The 25,263-nt window shown below is 41.3% G+C and overlaps 2 long non-coding RNA genes across 3 annotated transcripts in view; one reads left to right on the forward strand and one right to left on the reverse strand.

The window, feature by feature from the left end:
* Positions 1 to 25,263, forward strand: part of LOC106730439 — an 84,191-nt gene that overhangs the window by 55,578 nt on the left and 3,350 nt on the right. For both annotated transcript variants that reach the window (XR_004324807.1, XR_001366901.2), the window contains exons 4-5: positions 22,726 to 22,812; positions 23,312 to 23,325. This is a non-coding gene — a long non-coding RNA (uncharacterized LOC106730439). The remainder of the gene's footprint in view (positions 1 to 22,725; positions 22,813 to 23,311; positions 23,326 to 25,263) is intronic.
* LOC116667770 lies at positions 951 to 24,653 on the reverse strand. Its single transcript, XR_004324808.1, has 4 exons — positions 24,643 to 24,653; positions 14,679 to 14,691; positions 4,855 to 4,864; positions 951 to 1,336 (listed from the first exon to the last, which is right to left on the reverse strand). It is a non-coding gene; the product is annotated as an uncharacterized LOC116667770 (long non-coding RNA).

Raw genomic sequence — 25,263 nt, forward strand, 5'->3', positions numbered from 1 at the left:
GGTTTTGTTTGTTTGTTTGTTTTTAATATCAGTGACCACAGAACTTGATGGCTAATCCCACGGGACAGGGCCCAGAGTGGCAGGTGAACTCAAAACCATGTGTGGCGGCTTCCCTGGAAGCTCAGATGGATCTGTGCTCTTCACACGTCTCCCTCAGCAGACCCCACGTGAGATACTGTCCAGGAAGCAACATGGTCAACTGGAACAAACCCATGACTTTCTCATAAGAAAAGCAAGCACATTGTATATTTATATATACACACAATGGAATATTACTCAGCCATAAAAAGAATGAAATGATGCCATTTGCAGCAACACAGATGGACCTAGATATGCCAGTATTAACTGAAGTAATTCAGACAGAGAAAGACAAATGCCATGATATCACTTACATGTGGTATCTAAAAAATGATACAAATGAACTTATTGACAAAACAGAGAGACTCACAGACGTAGAAAACAAACTTATGATTACCAAAGGGGAAACAGGGGTGAGGGATAAATTAGGAGTTTGGGATCAGCAGATACAAACTACTATATATAAAATAGATAAACAGCAAGGACCTAGTATATAGCACAGGGAACTGTATTCGAAATCTTGTAATAAACTATAATAGAAAAGAATCTGAAAAAGAATTTATATATATGTGTATATACACACACACACACACACACACATATATATATATATATATATATATATATATATAACTGAATCTCTTTGTTGTATACCCGAAACTAAGACATTGTAGATCAACTATACTTCAATTTAAAAAAAAAAAAGGCAGGCCAAAAAAACCCAAACAAACACATGGATTAACAAGACATAAAGAATGACTTTTCAAGTGTCCATGACCAAGCAGCAGGAGAGCAGAGAGGCGAGGCAGTGGTGTGGGACAGCAGTGCATCACCAATATCCCAGAGTAGCCTGGGGAGGGGAACACCCAGCCCAGAGAAGCCACAAAAGGCCTGGAGTTCTTCAGGGGTGAAGAGGAACCCAGGAAGCTGACAGAATAGCTGGTTTCCCATGCCTGTTTCCTCCTTTTTCTCCCCTGTTATACGGTTTCCTGATTCCTATTGAAAAGATAGGAAATAGTCCATGACCCATTCCTGTCCAGAGTTCTCTCTGTGCTGATTCACCAGGATGTTAGAGCTGGAAGAGACGCTAGGCTTTATCTAGAAAAGCTTTCTTCTTTCACAAATGAGGAACTGTAGCCCAGAGAGGTTATTATGAAGGACGTGGAGACTGGTGACTCACAGGCCAAACCTTGCCTGCACAGTCTTAAGTTGGAATATGAATTTGTTTAAAAGATTGAAAAACCAGATCTCTCTTTCTCTCTCACTCACACACACACACACACACACACACATCTGTTAGAAACCTGGAAACCCAGCCACAAGAGGCTTGGAGTCTAGCACGGCAATAACCACCCAGTGGTTATTATAATAACCACACGATCTTGTGGGCTGTCTCATGCCCAGCCTGTTTGATCTGTCTTGCCCACCTGATCCCTGTAGGTAACTGAGTTTGTGGCTTCTCAGTGATGGTGTTTATCCAGAGCCCCATAGCTAGTGACAGACTTGAATAGGGGCCCATATCAAAACTGAAATTTAGTAGGCACTGGCAGAAAAAGTATAGAGGGACCAGGACGTACAAATCTGCCCTGGTCCAGAAGTGATGTTGGCTGTTGAACTAAATTGGAGAGAGCATGCAGTCAGGATGGCAAAACTGGCTCCAGTCAGTGTGATAAAGGGATGGGTGCTGGGTGGTAATCCAGCAAGACTTGGGGGTTCAGGGAATTGAAAAGAGCACAATGACACATAGTTTTGCGGCAAACTGCTGGGTGGCATCAGAAACATTTCAGCAATGGATTAGCAAGGCTCTGGCCACGGGGCTGGCAGTCAGGAGTGGGATCCCAGTCCCAGTTTGGAGGAATGGTCAGAACGAGGCAGAACTCAACCTTAGAAGAAGAGCTGTAATTTCAGAAGGGATCTCAGGTTAGGGGACTAATTCTAGGACTCAGTTACGCGGCTCGAGCTGGGATGGGAAGTCAGAGCAGACCTGGGAGGTGGCTGACTTTTTGCAGTCACACGGCTCTGTGAGCTCCTCCTTGCTTGGGGCTTAGAGCCTGCGGTGGGGGTTGAATGGATCAGTTAACTGAGAGCTCAGCATGGAGAAAAGGGTGTCAGGATTGGGGAACCAAGCCCCATCAGACTCCTTCACCAGGCTCCCCACCCACTATTTCTCATTCACCTGCAAACCCAACCTTCACATAATTAAAAGACTGACTTTGCCCTGAATCTTCACATCTCTTCTCATATTTATAAATACCAACACTGAAACAAAACAAAGAGAGAATTCTGAGAATTCTTCAGCCTGGCAGCAGGTGGAAAAATGAGCCCACGATGCTGTCAGGTACCATGTGAAGCAACAATGGGGCTTGTCAGCTGTTACTTTTAGTGAGCATTAAGTTTGATGAAATAACCCAGTTGTACAAAAGGGGAAAAAAATAAGTGACAGTTATGGCGACAGATGGGGAAAGACTTGTTTCTGCACCTACAGATAGGAAATTTTACTGAAAATACTTTTAAAGGCACCCTTCTTAGATAATTGTGTCTCACCATGAAGTGACTCTAAGTTTCTAGGGCATGTTTCTTTTTGTTAAATTGTAGAAAAGATAAATGGTTTAGTCTGGGAAAAATATAAATACCAGTAAGGTCAGCCAGGCTGAACACATAATCATTACCAGTATTTTCTGGGTCCCTGCTAAGAGCCAGGTGCCATGCTAGCTGCTTCGTGTCTCATTTAATTCTCACAACAATCCAAAGAGCTAAGCATGGTTATTATCTCTATTTGCATATGAGGGTACTGAGGCTTAGAAAAGTGAAGTAAGTTACCCAAGGACACACCACAGGTGAGAAGGAGAGCCTGATTCAAAGCAACTCAGCCTGTCCCCAGAGACAAAGCTTACAAGTCGCCTCCAGTGGCGTGAGCCCTGCTGTGGCCATGTGTTAGGTGACTACCCCAGCATCCTTTGCCCCTGACCTCCTTAGCAAGAGAATCCCCATTTGTTGAGGGTGGCAATACTAAAGAACACCCATCTATCAGTGTAGTTGATACATTGCATTGATGGCCCCAAGTAATGACTTCTCATGTGCCCATGCCCTTTGCAATGAGACTTGTAATAGTAACCCTGAGGTTCCCTAAACTCTCCTCCTCTCTTGGCCCAGCCTGGGTCCCCTCTGCTCCCTCTAGGACTGGGTTGATGGAGGTGCTGCCCACCCCCAACGTTTTCCTACTGGCTCCACAGCCCTCTCTTTGGGGCTATTGCAGGACCAGAAGCACAGAGAATGGCTCCTGAAGGCTTAATTATCCATCTCAGCCCCCAGAGCATATTGGTGCTTGGAGAATCTCTCGGGGAAACTCAGGAACATCCCCTCCCTGGGCTAAGGAGGTCTTATCTCTGGGGTTTAAGTGTCATTGATAAATTTGTTATATAGAATTTACAATATCTTTTCCCATGAAACCATATTTCATAAATATGCACATATAGAAAATGTATATAGTATATATTATATAAAGCTAAAGTTCCAAGCTTGTCTGTTAAAGCACTATTTAATCTGTAATACGAAACCAATGTGCTTTTTTGAGTTTGAGTTCCTATGAATTTAGAGAGTCATTTGATAAAGCAAGAATAAGAGGGCAGAGACTGCTTTTACTCTGGGCAATTTTGAAACAGGTGAGCCAGGCAGTGTCATCCCTCTCTGCGTCTTGGTGTTCTCCTCTGGTACCCGCTTCCCCACCACGCCCAGCATCTTCCTGTGGCCCGAGCCTGGCACTCTGATACTCTGAAGGTTTATCAAACTCCTGTGCCTCACAATTCAAACGCCACCTTCAATCAAAATCTGCCTTGCTCCTTGTGGAAACTTTAGATATCTCTTGAGAGCAATCTGACTCTAACTAGGAACTAGTCAACAGAAGCAGAAAATTCCAAGCCATTGGAAGTTAGGGGCACTTATTCTGAGATGAGCGGGCATCCTTTAGAGAGAGCTACCTCGGGGGTTGTCATCCTCTGCCTCCCTGCTGACCACAGGTCTTCCCTGTCTACTTCTCGGTCCGGTCCGGGGAGTCTCTAAGTCCCACACTTTTTTAAGGCAGAGTTTCTATGGTAACATCAGTGGAAACTTTGGAGATGGAAAGTCATGAAGGTTCTTCATGTTTATGAGTCAGTTCATCTGAGATGCAGTGAAAAAGCATGAAAAGCCTTAAACGTTTGTAAGCTTTGACGCAGCAATTCCACATGTAGGAGTTTTATCTTTAAGCAATAAGTGAATAAGTGCAAAAGAGGCTTTGTCAAAGCGTTTTTTAAGATGTGGAAAGTAGGCAACAACCTAATTTCAACAAGTAGATTTGAAATAAACAATCAGCGTAGTGACTTTAAAAACAAAGCAACCGAATTGGCCTCAGTTCAATTCTGACATTCTCTGTGACTACTCTAAGGTTTTTATTTGTGTTTCAATTTTAAATAGTGATAAGGAGTGCAAAATGCAGGATATGAGACTTTTGTTTAGTAAGTGCAAATTTTAGTTCATGCGTGAAACAATTCACTGATTTTGAAGTGCTATTTTTAAAACTGGAATTTATTCTTTTTAAAAAGTTGTTATTTGTTTTAAACCTAAGGGGAAAAACAAGAAAAGAATTAGCATTCCTGATTATTACATGACTATTGCTAGGAATAACCTTGTCTCATACAACAGGAGGGCGCTAAGAACCGACCTGTTCCAGGTGTCAAGTCCCCTAGCTGTGCCACTGCTGAGGGGAAAGCTCACTAAGAAGCCAAGTGTTACTAAGACTTCTCTGAAACTTGTGAAACCTGTTGGTGGGAAAGCAGTTTGCCACTGCATGTGTTAGTTCTTCAGGAAAAGAATGCTGGGGCACATGGACATGCAACGATAAACTCCTCCCTCCACGTGGAAAATCTGTCACCAATAGCCAGCCATGGCTCCCATCTACCATCTTGGAAGGTAGCAGAACTCATTAGCAATTCTCAGTCATTCAGAAGGAACCAGTGCTTCACGCGAGTTGTTAATTTGAGGAGAAAGCAAAAGCATTGAGGGAGACATCTAACATCTACCTAATTGATGAGCAGATAGAACTCAAAGCAAACTATTGAGGTAGTAATATGGCATCCTGGAGGAAGCACAGATTTTGGAGAAGACCTGGACTTTGGTTGTGGCCCTACCAAAATTATTTGCTCCTAATTCACTTAAAATATTTATTGAATCTCCACTGTGTGGGTGCTGGGAATACAATGATATACAAGATAGATATGGCTGCCCTGAAGGAAGGAGACTCCCACCCACCAAGAGAAAGGTTAACAGACAAATGGATGAAGCACTTTTTTTGTTGTTTTAAGTGCCTAAAGGAATCAGACCAGTGGTTTCCCATTGCTCCCAAATAAACACCAAAATTCTTAATATGGCCCCCACCATCCTCTCCTACTGTATCTCACACTTCCCCCTTGCTAGGTCTGTCTGCTCCAGCCGCAGCCTTCTTTTAGTTCCTCAAGTGCATTAAAGCCTTCCTGTTTTGGGGTCTTGACCTATATTGGCCACCTCCACCCCTACTTTGCCTCAGTTAATTCCTAATATATCCTTCAGCTCCCAGGACAAATACGTTGGCAGAAAGCCTTCCCTCATGTCCACTCCCCCACATCCACTCCACACCTCCCACACCCAGTACGCCTACAATCAATGACCAGTCCGTATATCCCCATTAGCAGCCCAGGCATTTTCTTCATAACTCGGTCATTATCAATTTGCCTGTATGATCATTCATTTGATACCTGTGTTCTCTTCCACCACCGTCTCCTGCTAGACTGTGAGCTTCATGGAGGCAAAGTTCTCTGTTTGACCCACACCATTGAATTCCTAGGTCAGCATATTAAATATTTGCAGAATTAGTGAGTGAAGGTAGGCATAGATGAGTATGTAACCAAACTGAAAAATCTGCCACCAGGAGTGTGCCCTAAGAGAATTCTTTTATGAGGGAAGTTGTGCTGTCCAAAGAACTTCCTCATTCCTGCTCTCCCTTGACTGGCCTAGCTGGTCAGGTGTTGTTGTTTTGAGTTTTATTTTTATGCATTCCCCTTTTTCTTACTTTCTTCTACTTCTTAAATTATACTTACCTTAGTATTTTTTTTCTTTTTATCTTTTGGTCTTTAACTCCTACTTGAATTTATAGCTTTCCATTTCAAAGCTTTCAGCTCTGATTTTACTAGCCCTCTGTCTTTTCAAAAATTATAAGTATTTATTTTATTCTATGTTTTATCAATTCCTAATCTTAATTTTGAATAATTCTCTCTAGTCTTAACTCCTTCTTGTCTTGCTGCTTTCATGTTTTGCTCTATCCCATTTTAAATCTAATTTATAGTAGGTACCATTCTCTCATAATTTATTATTAATTTGTTAATGTGCCCATTTTTAACTTAATTGGTAGATTTCAGTGTCATTTGACCATCTCACCTATCTTTTACTGGGAGTTTTACCCTATTTATTCTCACCCCCTTCCCCTCTCCCTCCCTCTTCTTTACCCCACTGCTCCCCTCATGCCCACTTTCCCACCAGAAAGTTGGAAGTCAGAGGAATATAAACAGGGGGGGAGAATTCACTTTCTGAGCATGAAAGGATGAAAGCTATCTTTTCCCTTCCTCTTTTCCCTGCATTCTCCTCTTAAGACTCCTTCATCAAATTATTCCTCAGACCTGTTAAGGATGGTTCTTCAGAGAACCTCACTGCAGAAGATTTGGTGAATTCAGTTTTCTTCAGAGGAACAAGCCCCATTCTGTCTTTATATTTGACTTACTGGAAAAGCATTGTTTATTAATGTCTCCCTTACCATCTAGTCGCTAGTTGAGGAACTGGGAGAAAATGATGCCTACTTCATGCCCAGGAGGAGGGGCCTCGGACGGATTCTTCAGGTCAACCTTCTCCAGGCCTGATCCTAATGAGGTGCTGACAGACTCCGCAGTAAATGCCTACAGGATGTTCCAAAGTGAGACTCTGCATCCAGGGTCTTGGCACCACTTTAAACCAGCTGCAGTCATCATCCACCCAAGGATAGGTCCCTCCCCTTCTAGGCAGGTTGAGAGGAGGATTCTTTGGCTGTGACCGGCCTCAATACTCTTCCTTGTCCTGAGGGCTAGTGGAAGCTGAAGGGTGTGGGCTGACAGCTTCACAAGCAGAGTTTTAAGAAGAAGAACACTCACCCTCTTGTCTCAGGATTAGTTTACATTCTAAATCCTACACTAGATCATTGAGGCTTGCTCCAAGGAGTGGATTTCGAGGAGGTAACAGAGAATGCCTTCACTGTCTTCTCTTAGGGCATAGGCCTCTCCAGCTTTCTGAGAAAGTCCTGATGCCAAGGATTTAGCTACCTTAGTAGGATCCTTTGCCCAAGTTTCCAGAGAAGAGTTAGATGCCATGCTGGGGGACCAGGATCCCCAAAGGATGCCCTGACTACACCATCACACTCCACCTGCCATCCTCAGACCCAGCACTGAGTTCCTTTATAGGCTTCTATGGACATGCACTCTTTCTCTCAGGGAGATCTGCTCCCCTCCATATTAGCTAGATAGATTTAATCCCTTCCCACCCAGTTTCAGAGAGGGAACTACTCTTGTGGGGTAGACCCTCAGGTTCTCACTGTCTTGCCATTCTTAAGAACCTTCCTTTGAAAACCCTCTGTTGGGGGACAAGGTGGGCCGGTGTCGCAGATGGTAAAAGAATTTTCCAGAGACAAAGAAAAGTGGAAAGAAAAGTTTATTAGGGGTACGCTGCCACAGACAGCAGCAGCCACACAGACAAGAGGTGCCTGTGTGAACCCTGAGGGTCAGTTGTTGAGGTCTTTTATTGGGGGGAGGAGTTGGTGAACACAATGGGTTGGGGGCTGTGTGATCAGCTTGCGTACAAGTTTTTGTTTGGTTGTAGGTGAGGTAAGAAGTTTAGAATCTGTAAAGGGATAGTGGGGTTTATGACTCTAATAAGGTGGGCTGAAACAAACCAAGCTATTGTGAGATTAGGCATTACCTAGGGCTTTTAGTATTTTAGGGCAGACATGCCCAGTAAAGAATGTACTTTATCTGTTGAGGGATTGCAGGCAGATCTGAGAGCCCAGGAATGGAGGTCATTGGACTTTGAAGGATACCAGTTGGCCCCACACCCTCCTCTGACCGGCTCACTAGGTAGCCCCCAGTGATCTGAAACTGAGACAGGAAGGAAGGGGACCAGGACACAACCATTAAAGAATGACACAGCAATTAGCACCAAAATGACGAGAGATTTGACCTCCAGTGGACCTTGAGTTTTGTGATACACATTGTAATGTATTAGCATGGTGAATGACACACCCACAGTTTCCATGATGACAGTTCTGAGGCTAACCAAAGAGAGGGTGGTGGCTCAACTCCTGGGAATCCCCACCCCTTCCCCAAGGTAGTTGGAATAATCCCCTCACTTGTTAGCATATAAAAACTAGGAGCACCTTGCCTCGTGGCCTCTCTTGCTCCCTCACCTTCCAAGATGGCCTTCACTCTGTCTATGGAGTGTGTATCTACTTTTACTTTAAACTAAACACCCAACCCCATACCTCTTGGCCTTTCTCTTGTCTTCTGAGACAGCTTACAGTCTATGGAGTGTACATCTCTCTAAATAAATCTACTTTTACTCAACTATGGCTTGCTCTTAAATTCTTTCCTGCACAAAGTCAGGGACCCTCACTTGGTGGGGCGTGTCAACCAAGACGTAGGACACAGCTATCCTCTTGCGCCCCATTTTCCTGTATCAGAACTGCAGGTTCCCCTTAGTTTCAACTGTAAAATGAGGATGAGATCTACCTCTTAGGGTTCTCCTGAGGACTGTACAATACATTTATATAAAGCAGTTGATATGTATGTGTGTGTGTGTGTATATATATATATACACACACCAGTGTCTGGCCTATATGAGAGGTAGTTAATAAAAGTTAGCTATTTTTATTGGATTCATCTTTCTCTTTCCTTTTAGAAGTAAATCTGATTCATCAGATCCACAGAATTATAATTTCTGGCACAGGAAAATGTATTCAACACACATGGATCTAGAATCTTCCCAGGAGGCCAAGCTCCCTCTCGTGCTTAAAATAATTTGTTGGGTAAATCTTGTAATTTTTTTAATAATTGAATTTTCATCCCAGTTTGAACAAATGGGAATTGTCCTTAATTTTCCCACTGCTGAAGCGTAGGCTGGTATGGTGGATATCCACCTGGCTCTGAGACAGTCCCAAAGGTTACGGTAGGACTGGGGTTATGAACATAGGGGCCCTAGACCACTTTCCGTGTGGTAACTGAGTTTATTCCTGTATCTTCTGCACATTTATATATGCAAAATAGCCTACCATCTGACTCACCCTAGTGGATACCCTCAGTTTCTTCCTCAGCCTAAAGTCAGATTGATCATTACATACACAGACATAAAAATCACATATGGGATTATTATGTTTATGTAAAATTCCAAATTAGGCAAAGTATGACCTAGTGTTAGAAGTATGCATAACGATTACCTTTGGAGGAGGGTAATAACTAGATGGGAACCCAAAAGGGGCTTCTAGGGCACTGGTAAAATACTGTTTTTTGATCCAGGTTCTAGTTACATGAGTGTGGTCATTTTGTAAAAACTCATCAAGCCATACACTTGATTTGTGTGTGAACTTTTCTGTATAAATGATTTACTGTAATATAAACTTTACTGAGAAAAGGCAAGGTCCAATGAATGTGGTCATGGTGAGTGGTTGTCCTGTGGTCTAAGGAATGGAGAGAATCAAATATGTATAGACATCCACAAAGCAAAACAAAACACAGAGATACTCACTAAGTGTAACGGAGGTTATCAGTGGATAATTGGTTCCAGGGTAATTTCCTTCGCACTCTCCCTTTGTTTTTTTTTTTTTAGCACTTTCTAAATCCTTTTCAAAGAATCTATATTAGTCTTGCCATCTTGCCCTGTGGGATAAGCCGAATCCTAGAAGACATGATTTTATCTTAAGGCTCTGGGTCAAACTGTCTGGAGTCTTCTCATACTTCCTTGTTGCCAGAAGTATGGATTTCTTTTAAGGTCTCTACCTGCCTTCCAGAATTGTTAGGTAGATAGTTCAGAGTTATATCCCTTCGGAGAAGTACAGGAAGAAAATAGATATTAAGCTCCAAAGAACTGGTATGGGAAAATCAGGAAAGACTTCCTGGGGGAGGTGACATTTGATCTGGGTGTTAAGGGAGGACAAGAATTTGGGAGGCGTAGGGGGAGGAGGGGAATGAAGGATGGGAGGGTCCCTGTAGACCGAGGAGAGAGTACTTGTAAGGCGTGGGAAAGAATAACATGTTCATCAGCCAGGAAGAAGCTTGGCATCACTGGGGAAGAGCGGAGGGACAGGAGGCTGGAAAGGAATTGACATCCCAACATTGTGGCTTCCAACCCACACTATACACTGTATTTGTAGGTATAGTTGTAACAAATTCCAAGTGTTCATTGCATCAGACCATGAAAATGTGTAATTCAAGTTCTAAATTTTTAAGTTGTTTTTAAAAATATGTTTTATAGCAATAGCTTAATGACAAAAATAATGGTGCCAACAAAGCATTTGTATTGGAAGCCCTGAAGGAATCAGCTGGCATAAAACAATCTTGGTAAAATATTCTTGAACTTAAATTATTTAAGCTGATCAAAATCCAAGCACAGGTATAACAGTTGTTATGTCAACTACAGAGGACTCTCAGAACCTCTCCCCCTGGAATCATGGAATAATTTGGTACCGTCATTAGCATCCTTGCATGAAATGAATGATGCATTCTGGGACATCGATAATGTAAGGATGCCTATTATGATGATAAACAATAACTGCAGACACAGGGTCAGTAGCCTGTCATAGAACAGCTCTCTGGGCTTGCCAAAAAAACACTTAAAAATTTACATGTATAAAACTCTTCGTGCTAACGGAACAGATCTTTTTAGTGTTTTCCAAAGAGAGGAGAGAAGAGGCAGAGAGAGGGTGACTCTTGTGCCACGCCCCATGGCTTCCACCTCAACATAATCCAATGAGAAAAGGCAGTTGCTCTCTGGGCAGCACCAACCTAGGAGGGGAGGGTCAGACCAGCACCTGCTTGTCATTCTTACTTCTAAGTTACATCATGAAGGTAGAGACAGTGAGGCTTTTATTCAAATACACCAGCTTGGGATTGGCTCTGGGGATGGATTCAGCCATATAGACAGTGGCTGTGTCCAGTTGGTTACCACAGTTCCCAGTCGGACCAGCAGCCAGTGTAAATACTGGGGCAACCAGAGATGCTGTGGTGGAACAGGCAGTCTGTGCTTTCAGATTCAGTTCCTGGCAAGAAAGTTGCAGAATGAATCACCATGGGGCAGAAGCCTGACTGCCCGAGAGCTATAAATTGAATGGTACAACACTTTGTTGCTTTCACTGGCTCTGACATTTGCAGAAACAGTTGAATAATCAGACAAAAGGCAGTGAAAGGAAAGTAGAAGGGAATTAATACTGAGCATCCGCTCTGTGCCAGGCACAGACTAGGGTCTTCACGTGGGTTACAGAGGCAGCGTGGTGCTGGGTATGATTCTGCACCTACCACTCACTGGTTGTGTGAACCTGGACAAGCTCCTTAGCCCCTGTGAATCTCGGAACCACAGAGTCTCACCTTCTAAGGCTGTGTGGGAAGGAAAAGAGAATCCACATTCACATGGCACATAGGAAGTGCTCTGAAAAAGCAGGTATTTTTTTGTTGTCATTACATCATCATCATTTTATCATCAAATCAGTGTCATTACCCATTTTTCAGATGGAGACACTGAGGCTCAGAGAGACAAGAGACTTATCCAGGGAATATAACCTTGGTAGTGTGATACCAACCCAATCTCACACCAGAAGTCATACCCTTTAACCCTTTAGACCTAATAGCCTTTATCAATCTGTTTGGAATAAATGGATTACAGAAGTGAGAAGCAGCAAAAATGGGCTTGTAAACAAACATTCATGGTATGGTGTATTAGTCAAGGTTCTCCAGAGAAAAAGAACCAATATGTGTCTGTCTGTCTGTCTGTCTATCTGTCTATCTACTATCAATCAGTGAAGGTTTTTTTTTTTAACATTTTTTATTGATTTATAATCATTTTACAATGTTGTGTCAAATTCCAGTGTTCAGCACAATTTTTCAGTTATTCATGGACATATACACACTCATTGTCAGTCAAGGTTTTAAGAAATTGATCCATGCGATTGTGGAGGCAGAGAAGGCTGGCAGGCTGGCAGCTAGAGACCCAGGACAGAGTTGATGTTGCAGTCTGGAAGCAGAATTTCTTCTTTCTCTGGTCACCTCAGTCTTTGTCTCTTAAGGCCTTCAACTGATAGGATAAGGCCCATCCACTGATGGTTTATTGATTTAAATCGTAGTCTCATCTAAAAAATGCCTTCACATCTTTAAATCTAAACTGGTGTTTAACCAAATATGTGAGTTGTTGGCTGCCACGCTGACGCACAAAATTAACTGTCACAGGTGGGGAACAGGGATCTGTGACAAATATGAATACAGAACCAGAATGTTTGAATGGAAGCATTGTCCTAAATTGACTTCGGCCATCAGTCTGCTTTGGTTTTGACTGGGTTTTGTTTTAAATTTCTTAGAATCCACATAGCTCTTAGGCATTTAGCTCACCAGCCAGATGAACCAAGATTATTAAAAAACAAAACAAAACCATAGTGAGAACGCAGCCTGTGGGTTTAACAGCAAAGATGAAAACAGAGCCTCAGGAAGTGAGGTGCTTTTGCCCAAGTGACTATTTTATCTAATCCAAGCTCGAGGGTGAGCTATTATTTTAAAACTACAGAAAAAGCTTTGTATGTCTCCCCCTGTTTCCTTTTGCTAAGCTGTGGAATTTATTCATAGCAAGAACAGAGTTATTTTAAACTGTTGTTGAGACTTTTTTTTTTAGGAAGGTGGAAATTAGTTTATTTCCTAGGCAAAATTGAAAAATACTTTCATTATAATAATTCAAAAATGGCAATTTCCTCAAGTAGCATCTACACTAAAATACACTTGCTGCCTTTCACCTGTGAAATGTTCCTTCAGATCCTCAGTCAACAAGGTAGTGCCTTCCCTTCCAAGCTCCTCTCCCAGCTTCAAGGTGTCGGCAAACAAGGAGTTTGTTCAGATTGGCCCTTGTATTTGGGAGAAAGCTGCGCAGGGCTGAGGAAATGGCCAAGGAATCCAGCTGAGATAACTGGCTATGCAGAGCCTGCTGGCTGGTCCTCTTTCTTCTTAGTAACAGGACCCCAGTTTTATTTGGAGTGGCAACATGCCCAGATAATGAACTTCATTCCCTAGTCAAAGGATGCCTCCCTCTGTCAATTTCCCCTTGCTCCTGGAATATAGATTCAAGGGCTTGCATCCTAGCAGCCATCTTGAATTAGGAGGTAAACTTGAGGTTAGTAGCCACATGCAATGAAACTTATTTATAAAGCCACAATACCTGTTGTGGACTTCCTACCTTTAGAATTCTTTTACGTCAGAGAAGAACATTTTATGTTTTTAAACTATAGCAATCAGCTCTTTGTTTCTTGCTGCACAGTTTAGTCCTTACTAAATCACTAGCCCAGGCAGTGATCAAAGAACTAAGCTTCCTTAACATGCTTCATTGAAGGATAGATCACAGACTCAGTGTAATTTTTTAATCTATTGTGATTTGATATATGGGACAATTTAAATAAGCCAAAGCAGGAAAGAAAATTGCTGGTCCTTACTACCTACAGCCATAAAATAAGAAGCTATTAGAACTGGAAAATTACTTTAAAAATTCCTTATCTAACTTTCTGCCCCACCATCTATTTATTTCACAGATGAGGAAACAGAGGCCCAAAATTTAATCCAGCAAAGATATTAAATAACTGAGCCAGAATCTGAACACAGATCTCCCAACCCCAGTCCATTACCTCAGGATTACTTTCAATTCTTGATCTACAAATGGGGGTATAAAATGGCATAATCTGGATGTTTTACATAATCATGAAAGCAACTAGAAACAGTGGCACACACTAGTGTCCAGTTCCTCACCTACACAATGAAGTCTTAACATCAGGAATCTTTCATCAAAAGAAGTAGTTTGCAAAATCCCAATGTAAATCCCAATGCAAAATCCCAAAACAGATAAGAGCACAGTGCTCTGGTGGAGGAGGGGCCGAGGGTCCAGGGGCCTAAGGCCCTTGGTCATGCTCCTCCCACAGGGATTGACAGCTGAAGAGGGCCCCTGGGGCATGGATCCATGTAACTAAATTCTCTTCCAAAGCTGTGTTTTTACACTTATTTCCTCTCTCCCAGGCTTTTACAAAACTGAGGTATACTGAAAATTCCGACAACACTCTATTTGCCCATCACTTAAGACTTGTTTTGTCCCAGAAGACACCAAGCAAGGCTGAACCTTATTGCGTGTCAGAAAGGAAGGTATTTCTTTAGTGACCAACCAGGGGCCTTTACCAAGCAGGCCATCTGGGAAAGTGAGGACTATTTTCTGAAAACCACAATCCACAAAATCTGTTCATGGGTGAGGAGGAGGGGGTGGGTAGGGAGAAAAGATCTTACTACAACCTGATTCTCTCTCACTATAAACAAGGAAACTAAAAAATAGGGCCAAGTTGCACTGATGTCCAGACTAATGAGAATTGCCACCCTCCTCAGACTGAAGGATTCTCAGATGTGATCACATGGAGCATGAGCTTGCTTTGTGACAGTTTCCCAGAATTTTTGTCTCAGTTTCTGTCTCTTATCCAGGGGTTGGGTCTCAGCTAAATGCCCTTTCTTTCAGTCACCAATTATGCCTCTTCACAAAATCATGCACATACACTTTTTAAAAATTAAGGTAACACTGATTTATCACGTTATATAAATTTCACGTGTAGAACATTATATTTCTGCTTCTATATGCCCTACAATGTGCTCACCACCAAAAATTTAATTTCTAATCACCATTACAGTTAATCCCTTTTACTTATTTCACCCTCCCCCTCACTGTCCCCCTTTTTAATCACTAGTCTGTTTTCTGTGTCTCTGTGTTTCTATTTTTTTGGGGTGGGAGGAGGTAATTAGGTTTATTTATTTGTTTTAATGGAGGTACTGGGGACTGAACCTAGGACCTCATGCATGCCAAGCATGCACTCTTCCCCTGAGCTATCCTTCCCCTCTCTGTGTTTGTCTTTGATTTGGTTTGGACCTTGAGGGTGTTATGCTAAGTGAAATCAGACAGAGAAAGATAAATACCTTATGATTTTACTCATATATGGAATTTTAAAAAACTAACAAACAAAAACAAAACAACAAATGAGAATTTCCGCCCCCAGTGACACTACATCTATTTGCTCTCATGAGAAAACAGAGCGTCCTTCTGTGTCTGTCAGCTTTTCCCCCACCTATGGTGGTATCACGGAAGGATGAAGGCTCACTTGACTATCCTGAGAGACCTACTCTGACAGAGCACGCACGGGCAGCCTTTCCTCACCACCCCCATCCAGAATCACCCACACTTCTGTTCCTCTGCAGCCGCTCTGTGTAGCAGCTAGTTCTGTGAGTAATCTGAAAACAAACATGGGGAAAAAAAAAATAGGGATTTGTGTTGCTGAATGAGATTGAGTTTGCTTGACTTGCAACGATGTCAGGACGTAGGCTAAAATGAAATATCAACTCCAGCCATTAAACCATGGCCGATGCCTTATCTATTTTTCAAATGTTAAGCTTTTCACACACTAGGCATTTGCAGTAGTTTGTAAAAATAGCCACCATTTTTTCCTATCCCAGGAGGCAGACCCCTTCAATGTGAATTTGAAGTTCCTTCCATCAAGAGGTGGAGTCTGTTTCCCCACTCCTTGAGTCTGGGCTTGGACATGTGACTTGATTTGGATGATAAGACAGGCAAATACGAAGCAGGCAGAGACTTGCACACTGGGTCTTGTTATCTTTTACTGTGGTTGGAACTCTGAGGTCAGCCTGCAAAGGAGCCCAAGCTGGCCTCCTAAAAGATGAGAGGGTTCAAGGATGAGATTTGAGGTACTGTATCCTGCCAGGCCCCAGTCAACAACCTCCCAATGGCCAGACATGAGTGAGGCCATCCTACAATAGCCAGCCCCCAGTCCCACCACCACCTCACCACATACAACACAAGTAAGCCCAGCAAGGAACAGTCAAGTCAGCTTAGAGAAGAACCATTTGTCCAGCTCTCAGAATTACGAGCTAAATAAGCACCTGTTTTTTCAAGCAGGTAAATTGTGGGGTGATTCGTTATACAGCAAGTGCTAACTGATATAGCAATTAACAAAAATTTGCTAATTCAAAAGTCTAGTAAGAGCATGAGAATGCAAAGATAATAATGTATATTTAGAACCAGGCAAAGAGAAAACTACCAAGTAGAGTAGGAGCTGGCAGACATAAGTAAATGGATAGGCTGATTTTCCTCCCTGAATTAAAAAAAAATTATTTTAAATAAAAAAGCAGCAGAAACAAACTTGTATTCCCAATTTTTGATTTACTTCCCACCCTGATCTACTCTGTGAATCTGCTGAGTTCACACTGAGCTGCTTTCAAAAAAATACTGACCCCTCCCACCCCCAACCCCTACGCCAGTGCAGAGAGGACTAACAGGCTCTTGTTCAGAAAGAATCCAGAGCTCCCTGGATGACACAGGAAGGACAAAACATTATTGCTGACACAGAAACAGCGTCAATGGTATCTGCATTAATGTGTAGCCAGAGAGAAGCCTCGTTAAGAAAAGGATGTGCTGGTTGTGCAGCCGTGGATAGAAGCTGGAGAAAGCCGTGGGTGGGGGCCAGAAGTACGCAAAGCGGGATGAGTGTGCAAATTTCAAACATGCTCCTATTTTTAACGTTGGCTAGGCAGTATCTATATTTCAGTCTGTTCAAAAGGTTCACCTTCTCAGGAAACGGTGAGGATATAAACATAGGTATAGCATGTGTATCCCCAAATTACAAACTGCCTAAAAGTTTAACTTTTCCAGCAGCCTGCCTGCCAGTATTTTAGAGTCCATAACCGGGCAAACTATATGATATACTAGTTTTGCAGAGATTAAAATATTTTACTTATTTGGAAAGATTTCCAAAATAAAGAAAGTTTGTAAAATAGAGTGCTATTTTTATACATCTTAGTAACTCAGAACTATGGTTTTTTAAGAAAAAATTTTGTTTTTCTCTCCAAATAAGATTTCAGTGTTCAGTGTCCCTCTAGTGTGTATACCAGTGGGTCCCCACATCTTTGATCATCAGAGTTCCTAGTCTTTTCAAAAATAGAAGACCTTGGCCTCATTCATGGATGTTCTGATCCAGTAGAAACTAAGAAACTATATTTTCAAAAAGATGGCTCCATAGATGAGCCAGTTTTGGAAACCACTATAAGAAAATGCAATTAATGGATTCAATCATTTGACTTCCTATAGTCATAGTAAAGAGATTCGTCCCCAAATAGATTTTTTTGTTTTTTCACAACCCTACATCAGTGCCTACTCACTGTTAGCAACTGAACTATTTCTGAAGCCAAAATACCACTGTCTTGGCTCAAAAATAAAAATCAATATTTGTTGCAGAATGAGCTTTTTGGAAAAAATGAGGTTTTTTTTTGTATCTACTTCTGCTAGACACAAACATTTGAGCTCACACAAGTAGGTCAATTCTTAATTGTAAATCTCACTTCTAATGCTGCCCAATTGCCATTAATATGCTCTTAGCCTTGCATCTCCTGGCTCTTCTCCCCAAGGAAGGGGGAGTGACTTCAACCAATTGATGAGATTTTTGACTGGGAATTGGACAGGCAGAGCCTCACCCCTTCCTTGATGCTTCGCCTTGAAAGAGAGCTTCCTGGATGATGCGAGTGTGGTTCCTCTGTGCTCCGGGGCTTTGCCTGGCCAGTGTGTCCTGTCGTGTAAATCTGTTTTATTCTAGAAGTCAGTAGGGTATACCACTTGGCTGCAGATAAAAATCACATGCTTCTTTATTGTTTTTTGCAGTCCTAACCGAAATGTTTTGGCCTCTACTAGATCCAGGCAAAGGAAAACAGCATTAGGTATGGGGTCCTCTTCAAATACATCAACATGTCCCTGTGAAATCATTATTTTTATTATTTCCACTTTAGAGATAAATAAAATGAAATTCAGCAGCTAAATTCTTTGCCCAACACCATTTGAACCATTTCAGATAATCCTGAGTCTTGCCACAGTATGCTGATTCTAAATAATATACTTGAAAAAGGGCGACATATGGACTTAATAGCGTATCAGTATTGGTTCATCAATTGTAACAAATATACCACATACTGATGTTAGATGGTAATAACGGGAACCTAGGTGCAGAGTAGATGGGAGTTCTTTCTTCTGTCTTCATTGTTTTTTTGAAAATTTAAAACTGTTCAAAAAATAAATTTTATTTTAAAAGACATTACATATGAAATGAATGGCATCATAAAAAAAGGATACTATTTCTGAACTTTTTTTTCTGGCTGCTAAATAAAAATAATAAAGCCTCTAGTTTGAGTATATCTGGATTCCCTCACTCCCAGGTCTGGCAGAGTGCATGGGTTAAGAAGGCTTTAGAGGCAGACCTTGATTTGAATCACAGATCTGTGACTTGCTACCAGTCTGAGCCTGAGCTTCGTCACCTGTAAAAGGGACCTATACCTGGCTAATGAGATGGCTGAATGAGTTAAATAATACACTGTTGGCTATTATAATAGTAGTGCCTAAAATAATAAGAGTGCCTGGAACAGTGTTTGGCATAGACTAAGTACCCCACCCTCTATCCACCCAGCCCCATTCTGATTCAGTGTGCCTGACGTGGAGCCCAGAGTCTGCTGTGACGTGCTCCCTAGGTGATTCTAATGGTTTGGAAACCGTGAGTGAAGGCCGACCTCTCCTGAAGGCGAAGTGCTGACTTCCTGGACTGTCAGAAATAGCCTCCCTGGCTGGATTTTAAAGCTCACTGTCCCCTTGAGGCTTTTCCCCCAAGTTCCTTCATGTGGTCCTCATCTGACACTGTTTCCTTTCCAAACCAGGGATGCTAGCCAGTCCTGAGCTCAAGGGAAGATCCCATCAACTCTGCTTATTTCCTTATTTACCTCTGTTCTCCTTCAGCTCTGATTCTTGAAGAATTTCAAAGAGTGAGGAATCCTTCCCAATGTACTGGAATTACATTCTTGCCACATACACTATTTTCACTATTATAACCATACAACCAATAACTCCTAACAACTGTGTGGAGAGCTATGACAGATGTTCTTAATACACCAATATCCTCCTGCCTTGAATTCTACCAACATCCTGTGGCTTCCCCTGGCTCTAAGGTGCTTAAGATTCTGTCATTTCATAGACCCTTCCACCACAATGACAAGGTAGAGGGTACCTTTTCTCTGTGATTGCTTTCTTATCACTCATGGAATATATCAGAGTCTTGGGAGAACAAATGGAGATAGGAGGAGTGGAGGCAAGAAGGGGTTAAAACAGGAAGAACTGTAAGGAGAGAAAATTCTTTTAGCTGCCTCTAAAAATATTTAAGCTTCATTTGGAGAGAAACTTTTTAAAAAATCTTCCTACTAGAATAGCATAAGTAAAAAAAAATACAAAGGTAAGACACAAAACAGGGAATGATAAGAAACCTCAAACAATTTTATTATGTGACTGATATAATTGGCTATGTATTGATGGTATATTGATGTATTTTCTCTATTAGAGAAGATAAACTAGCATAGAATGGTTGGCTAGGCTGTTATAAAGTGCCTTCTACCACATGGTGGGTCAAACCCTATTCTTTCTGTACGTGTGGTACATAAAGCCTTTGCACCATTGCTGTCCTTGTCTTCTAGTACCAGTGTCATTCATGGTTTTTATGGATTCTCTACAGCATCCATTTCCCATTGTGCTTGTGGTAGCATTCTAATCCTTTTAGGGAGTCACTCCTTCCCCTACTCAAGTGTGATGCATGAGCCACCTCACCTGCTCCAACGGTGGCAGGTGTCCCAGGTTTGGCCAGTCAGAGTATTCCACTACTCTAGCCCATGTGTTGGTACAGTGATGGGTACTTGATTCATTCAAAGCCAGTAAGACTCAAATCTGGGATTTTTGTGGGAACCATTGAGAGAAGGTCTCTCTCTCCTCAATATCAGTCTAAGCCTGACAGTGACAAGTGACCACTATATGGAGAGGGTCAGCCTGATGTCAAATCCCACAGAGGATAGCAGAGCTGAGAGATGATGAGAGAGATTCTTTATAGTCTTAAAGTCATGGATTTAATCAGATTGAAGGCCCTCTTCTTGTCGCTTATCAGGACAAATAAATCCCTTTTTCTAGTTAAGCCCATTTAAATTGGGGTTTTTGTCATTTGCAACCTGAAGGGTCTTGATTAATCTAGTGTTTGACAATACTGATTTGTCTATAATGTAAAACAACATTTTTAAGAAAAAAGGAATTCTTTTTTTGGTAGTATGAACATCTGAGAAAATAACTCTCCCAATGTCTCAAAACTGGATCAAAGAATATTTCTCATTTAAGGCAATAGTACTGCTCAGGGCTGAGCTGAGAGTCTTTGCTTCCATCCTCACATCAAGTATCTCCATGTTGTAGATGAGGAAACTGAAGCCAAGAGCCAGCATTTGAACCCAAAATCCATACCCTCAATTACCTCTCCTCTTGGATGGTTTCATACTAGAAACATGTATAATTTAGATACCAGTTTAAGGGTAACCTTTTTGTGTGTATAGATAGATAGATAGATAGGTAGATAGATAGATAAATCGATGTATAGTCAGTTTACAATGTTGTAAGTGTAACCTTTTAAAAATGTGGGTCATGGATTCTAAAACATAAGCAGAAATATCTGAAAGGATTCCTGTTCCTTGTGAATATTAATGTTGCTGTTGTCACGTAAGCTCAGTCCCCAGCCCTCCCTCTCCTCTCCACAGCGCCTGTCTGTGGCTACTGTCTTCTCAGTGTTGTTGACCCCACTTTTGGCCCCCCCCCGCCCCCGCCCCATCCACCAGGCACTGAGCACCACTTGCATCCTGCTGTAGAGCAGGATGTTACAGCATGTGAATTCTGGTGACTGCCATTCTTTAATTTGTTCTGCCATCCCTACCGCTGGAAACTTCTCACGGATCATCTTGCCTCGTGCTGGTCCATAGCAGTACTTGGGACCTTTTCTCATCTCCTCCTCAAGTCCCTAGACCCCCAAGCCTCCTGGTCCTTGGGCTCCCCTGAGAAAGCAAAACATTCTCAATGTTTGAATAAGCAGGGCAGTTTAGGTCTCCAGTGTCTGTCTTTCCCGTTCAGATTAACTCAGACCTCTACCAAAAACTCCACATTTTCTTGTATTTGGGGGGGGGGGGAGGAAAGGGGGAGGGAAGTAGGTTTGTTTGTTTGTTTGTTTGTTTATTTATTTATTTATTTATTTATTTATTTATTTTTAATGGAATAACTGGGGATTAAACCCAGGACCTGTGCATGCTAAGCACGTGCTCTATCACTAAGCTATACCTTCCCCTCAAATTCACATTTTCTTTAAAAAAAAAAAAAAATCCTTCTAGAGGGTTTCTACCCCTAGTAGTACAAAAATCAAGAAGCTTGAAATGATCTTTCTTTTTTACTATCTTATTTTATAATTGCAGTTGTGTAAAGGCAAGGAATAGCCTGAGTTTCCCTCCATTTCTCATGGTGTCTGTTGCTATCTAGAACAGACAGTACGAAGGGAATAAATGGTGGTTCATGCAGTGTGCACTGAACAACCAAGCTCCTTTTTCCCTCTGATGCTGTTACATAGACCTGACTCCTTTGGAAATTGCTCTCTGGGATATGTAACTTGGAGAATAGCTACACTGACTTCAACATTATAACACATTTGAAGTTCCAAGCTTAGTGTTCCAGGGAATACTGAGAACTTGAAACAACCCAAACATGAAAACCCCACAAAGACCGAAGAACCAGCTCAACCTCATCTTCGCTAAACCAGTGCGGGCCATGCATCCTCATCTCCACCATGTCCGAACACATGGTGGATGATGGGTGATGCCCAGGCATCCAGACTTTGAAAGTTTCCTTTGAAAATATTCTGATCATCACTGAATTTTCAAATAGCATTTTAGGGGTTCAAATGTTAATAAAGAGAGAGAGATGTACGAGGGCCTTGATTTCTCTGTGTGGAAAATGGACACACTGTAGTATCTTCTCTCGATCTGCTGAGTCAGGTATTCTGAGAAGGAACTGGAATTTGACTGCTTTGTGCTTTGGGCTCTTGAGAGGAATAACGTTTTTAGAGATCATCATTAAAAGTTCACAAATGAAAGAACTTTACCAGATCAAAGAAATTCAATATTTTTGTTTGTAACTTACCTTTAAATTTTATCAGTGCCTTTAAAATGCTTGCTTACCATGAATCACTTTGGATGATTATTTTAAATAATTAGTGGCAGCCCAGTGCTCCATGATACAAAGATTGATGGTTGTACCCCAGCCCCACATTGGCGCATTCCTTTGCCGACATTATTTGGAGGATTACAATCGGTATAGAACAACTCTTTGAACAAATCATATTAGATTTTTGGCTTGGGGATGTGTACACTTGCATTTAATATCTTTTTGTCTTTAATTCAGATTATTTCGTCTGAGGATGGGAGGAAGAAAGAATGATGTTAGCCTACAGCTTCTCTGTGATGGTGATGGAAATTCAGAAAGAACGAGGTGATTTTCTCTGCTGTTGATGGCAAGGTCCCTCGCCTCAGAATCTGAAGGGATGACAAATGAAGGGATCCTCTCCCTCCCTGTGAGCTTTGCAAATCAGAAATGACATTCCTTTCCTGGAGTGTGATGCTTTTGTAAATGTGATTTTACACTTTCTGAAAGCTATGATTTCTTGATCCAGTAGTGTATTTGGGGAGGCTAGAATTACTTGAGGGAACTTTCTCAAGTAGGTGTATACACACACGCACACACCCCACACTCATTTTTAAACTTGCAAATTAGATTTAGAGGATAAATTTGATTTAAAAAATTAGCCAAGTAGACAAAATTGCTTTGGGAAGTTCATGGGGGGTAGGTAGTGATTACTGGTTTCTCTGCCTCTGTTTTGTTATTAGCACAAATCTTAGAAAAGGCAAAGAAGAAATCAGGTTAGACTTGCTGTGGGCAAGAATTATTGGAAAAAGAAAAATACTGATTGTTATATTATCTCTATTTTCAGTCTGCTGCTGTTGCGTAAGTATGTGTATCCTTTCATTAGCATCGTTTGGTGATGCTTATTAACTCATAAATAAGACATTGTTTTCTTGAATCATTTATTGAAAGTATACTTGCTGTAAAAATTAGAAAAGGAAGGCATTTGTTTTAGACAAGGTAAGAAATGCATGTAAAACCTGCTAAATTAATTTATTATTACCCTTTATGTAAATTTTATTTAATGTCTTCATTTTATTCTTAGCCTAGGTGATAGATCGTAATAATAGAATCACATTTAAGAATACTTAAATGATTAATTTCTTGCTAAAGGAATACAAGCTCAAAATTAAACATAATCTTGTACTAATCTATTTTCATAAAACTAAGAGTGTACAGAGGTATAATTTTTAGCAAAATTACATTATAAGTATGTTTTCAGCACAAAATATTGTTTCAGAATCCAGTGGGTTGAATTTATAAAATCTAGTTTATTTCATCTTCAATTCCAAATTAATGCTGTGAAAGTAGGAACCTGAGGTAATTTTGTATAGTAGCATAACAGCTGCACAGTACTGATTTTAAACACTCTGTAGGAAGCCAGACACAGCTATCTGAGGTGGAGGAATTAGGTGAGTGGGCCACTAATCAAAGGGTACCGGTATTAAAAAATATTATTGTTTGCTCAGTTTGAAAATTAGAAATGTTTTGTGAAACTATTTGTCACTGACATCACTGCTTGTAAGAACCAGAAGTTCATGCTTCAGATCCCTCCTAATACAGCTTTGAACTCCGTCTAAGGGGTATCATGTCCCAGCAACTTTTAGTCCAGCAATACCAACTAAACTAAACGTATATTTGCATCTGTTTCCCCGAATGCACGGAGCCAAAGAAAGTTACCTAGAATGCATTTTCCAAACACAAATATAACGATGACATACTGCTAATAAACTTTCAGGAAGGGCCCTGGTCTGGCCCCAGCCCACTCTGTTCTCATTCCTGATGCCCTTCTGTGTACATCTTATTCAGCTGCTCCTTTCATCTCAACATATCATGCTTAATCATGCATCTTTGCCATAATCCTACTACTCTTTCTCCCTGAATACTCTTCGCTTTCTCAACATGATAAGCTATTTTTCATTCTTCAAGACATGGCTCAAATTTTAATGCCCATAGGAAGTCTTCTTGACCACCCCCTCCTCCCCACGCAGTTAATCAACTTCACCCTTTTCTTCCCACAGCACAGCATTTAAATATGTCTCTCCTCCTGGACCATGAGTCTTTCCCAGCAGACTGTGAGCTTCTTGAGAGCAATGGTGATGTCTCTTTCATGTTTGTTTATATTCCCACCCCTCTCACTGCTCTCTCACAGTACTGCTTAGCACAGTGTCTGGCATAGGGAATGCTAAATCAATCTGATCCTTGTTGCTCCGAAGTGCAACTAAAGAAGATGACGTTTGTGTGATTAGGCAAGAAGCAAACAAATCTATACAACTTGAATCAAAAAAGTACACATAATTTATGCAGTTTAAACCAAAAATTTTATTCAGAGAATAAAAATTGGGAAGTTAACTATTTATGGTAAGTACAGAAATTAAATGTAAATCATTAGGAGTTTGTAGAGGAGACAGTGGTTGGAGGCAGAGGGAGTATCTAAGTCCTGTTTGGTACATGCTGAGTTCCTAAAGAGAGTGAACTGTAGTGACCAAAACAGCTCATTTTGACAGCCATTATGGCTTTGTTTCATCAGTAGTTTTTCTGCGTGTTTGGGTTGTTTCAATGGCCTGATTTTTGCAATATATAATCACAGTACTTTGTTTAAAAAAAACTTCATGCCAACAAGGGTCCTGTTGCTTATACTATAGGGTAGGGTGATCCTCTTTAAGAAAAACACAAAATCACAAAGGTAAAATTATGTATGAAAGCAAATATTTATATAGAACAAGAACAAACTGCAATTTTTATGTGACAAATATTACA

The sequence above is a fragment of the Camelus ferus genome, chromosome 12, assembly GCF_009834535.1.
Source record: "Camelus ferus isolate YT-003-E chromosome 12, BCGSAC_Cfer_1.0, whole genome shotgun sequence".
NCBI classification, from domain to species: Eukaryota; Metazoa; Chordata; class Mammalia; order Artiodactyla; family Camelidae; genus Camelus; species Camelus ferus.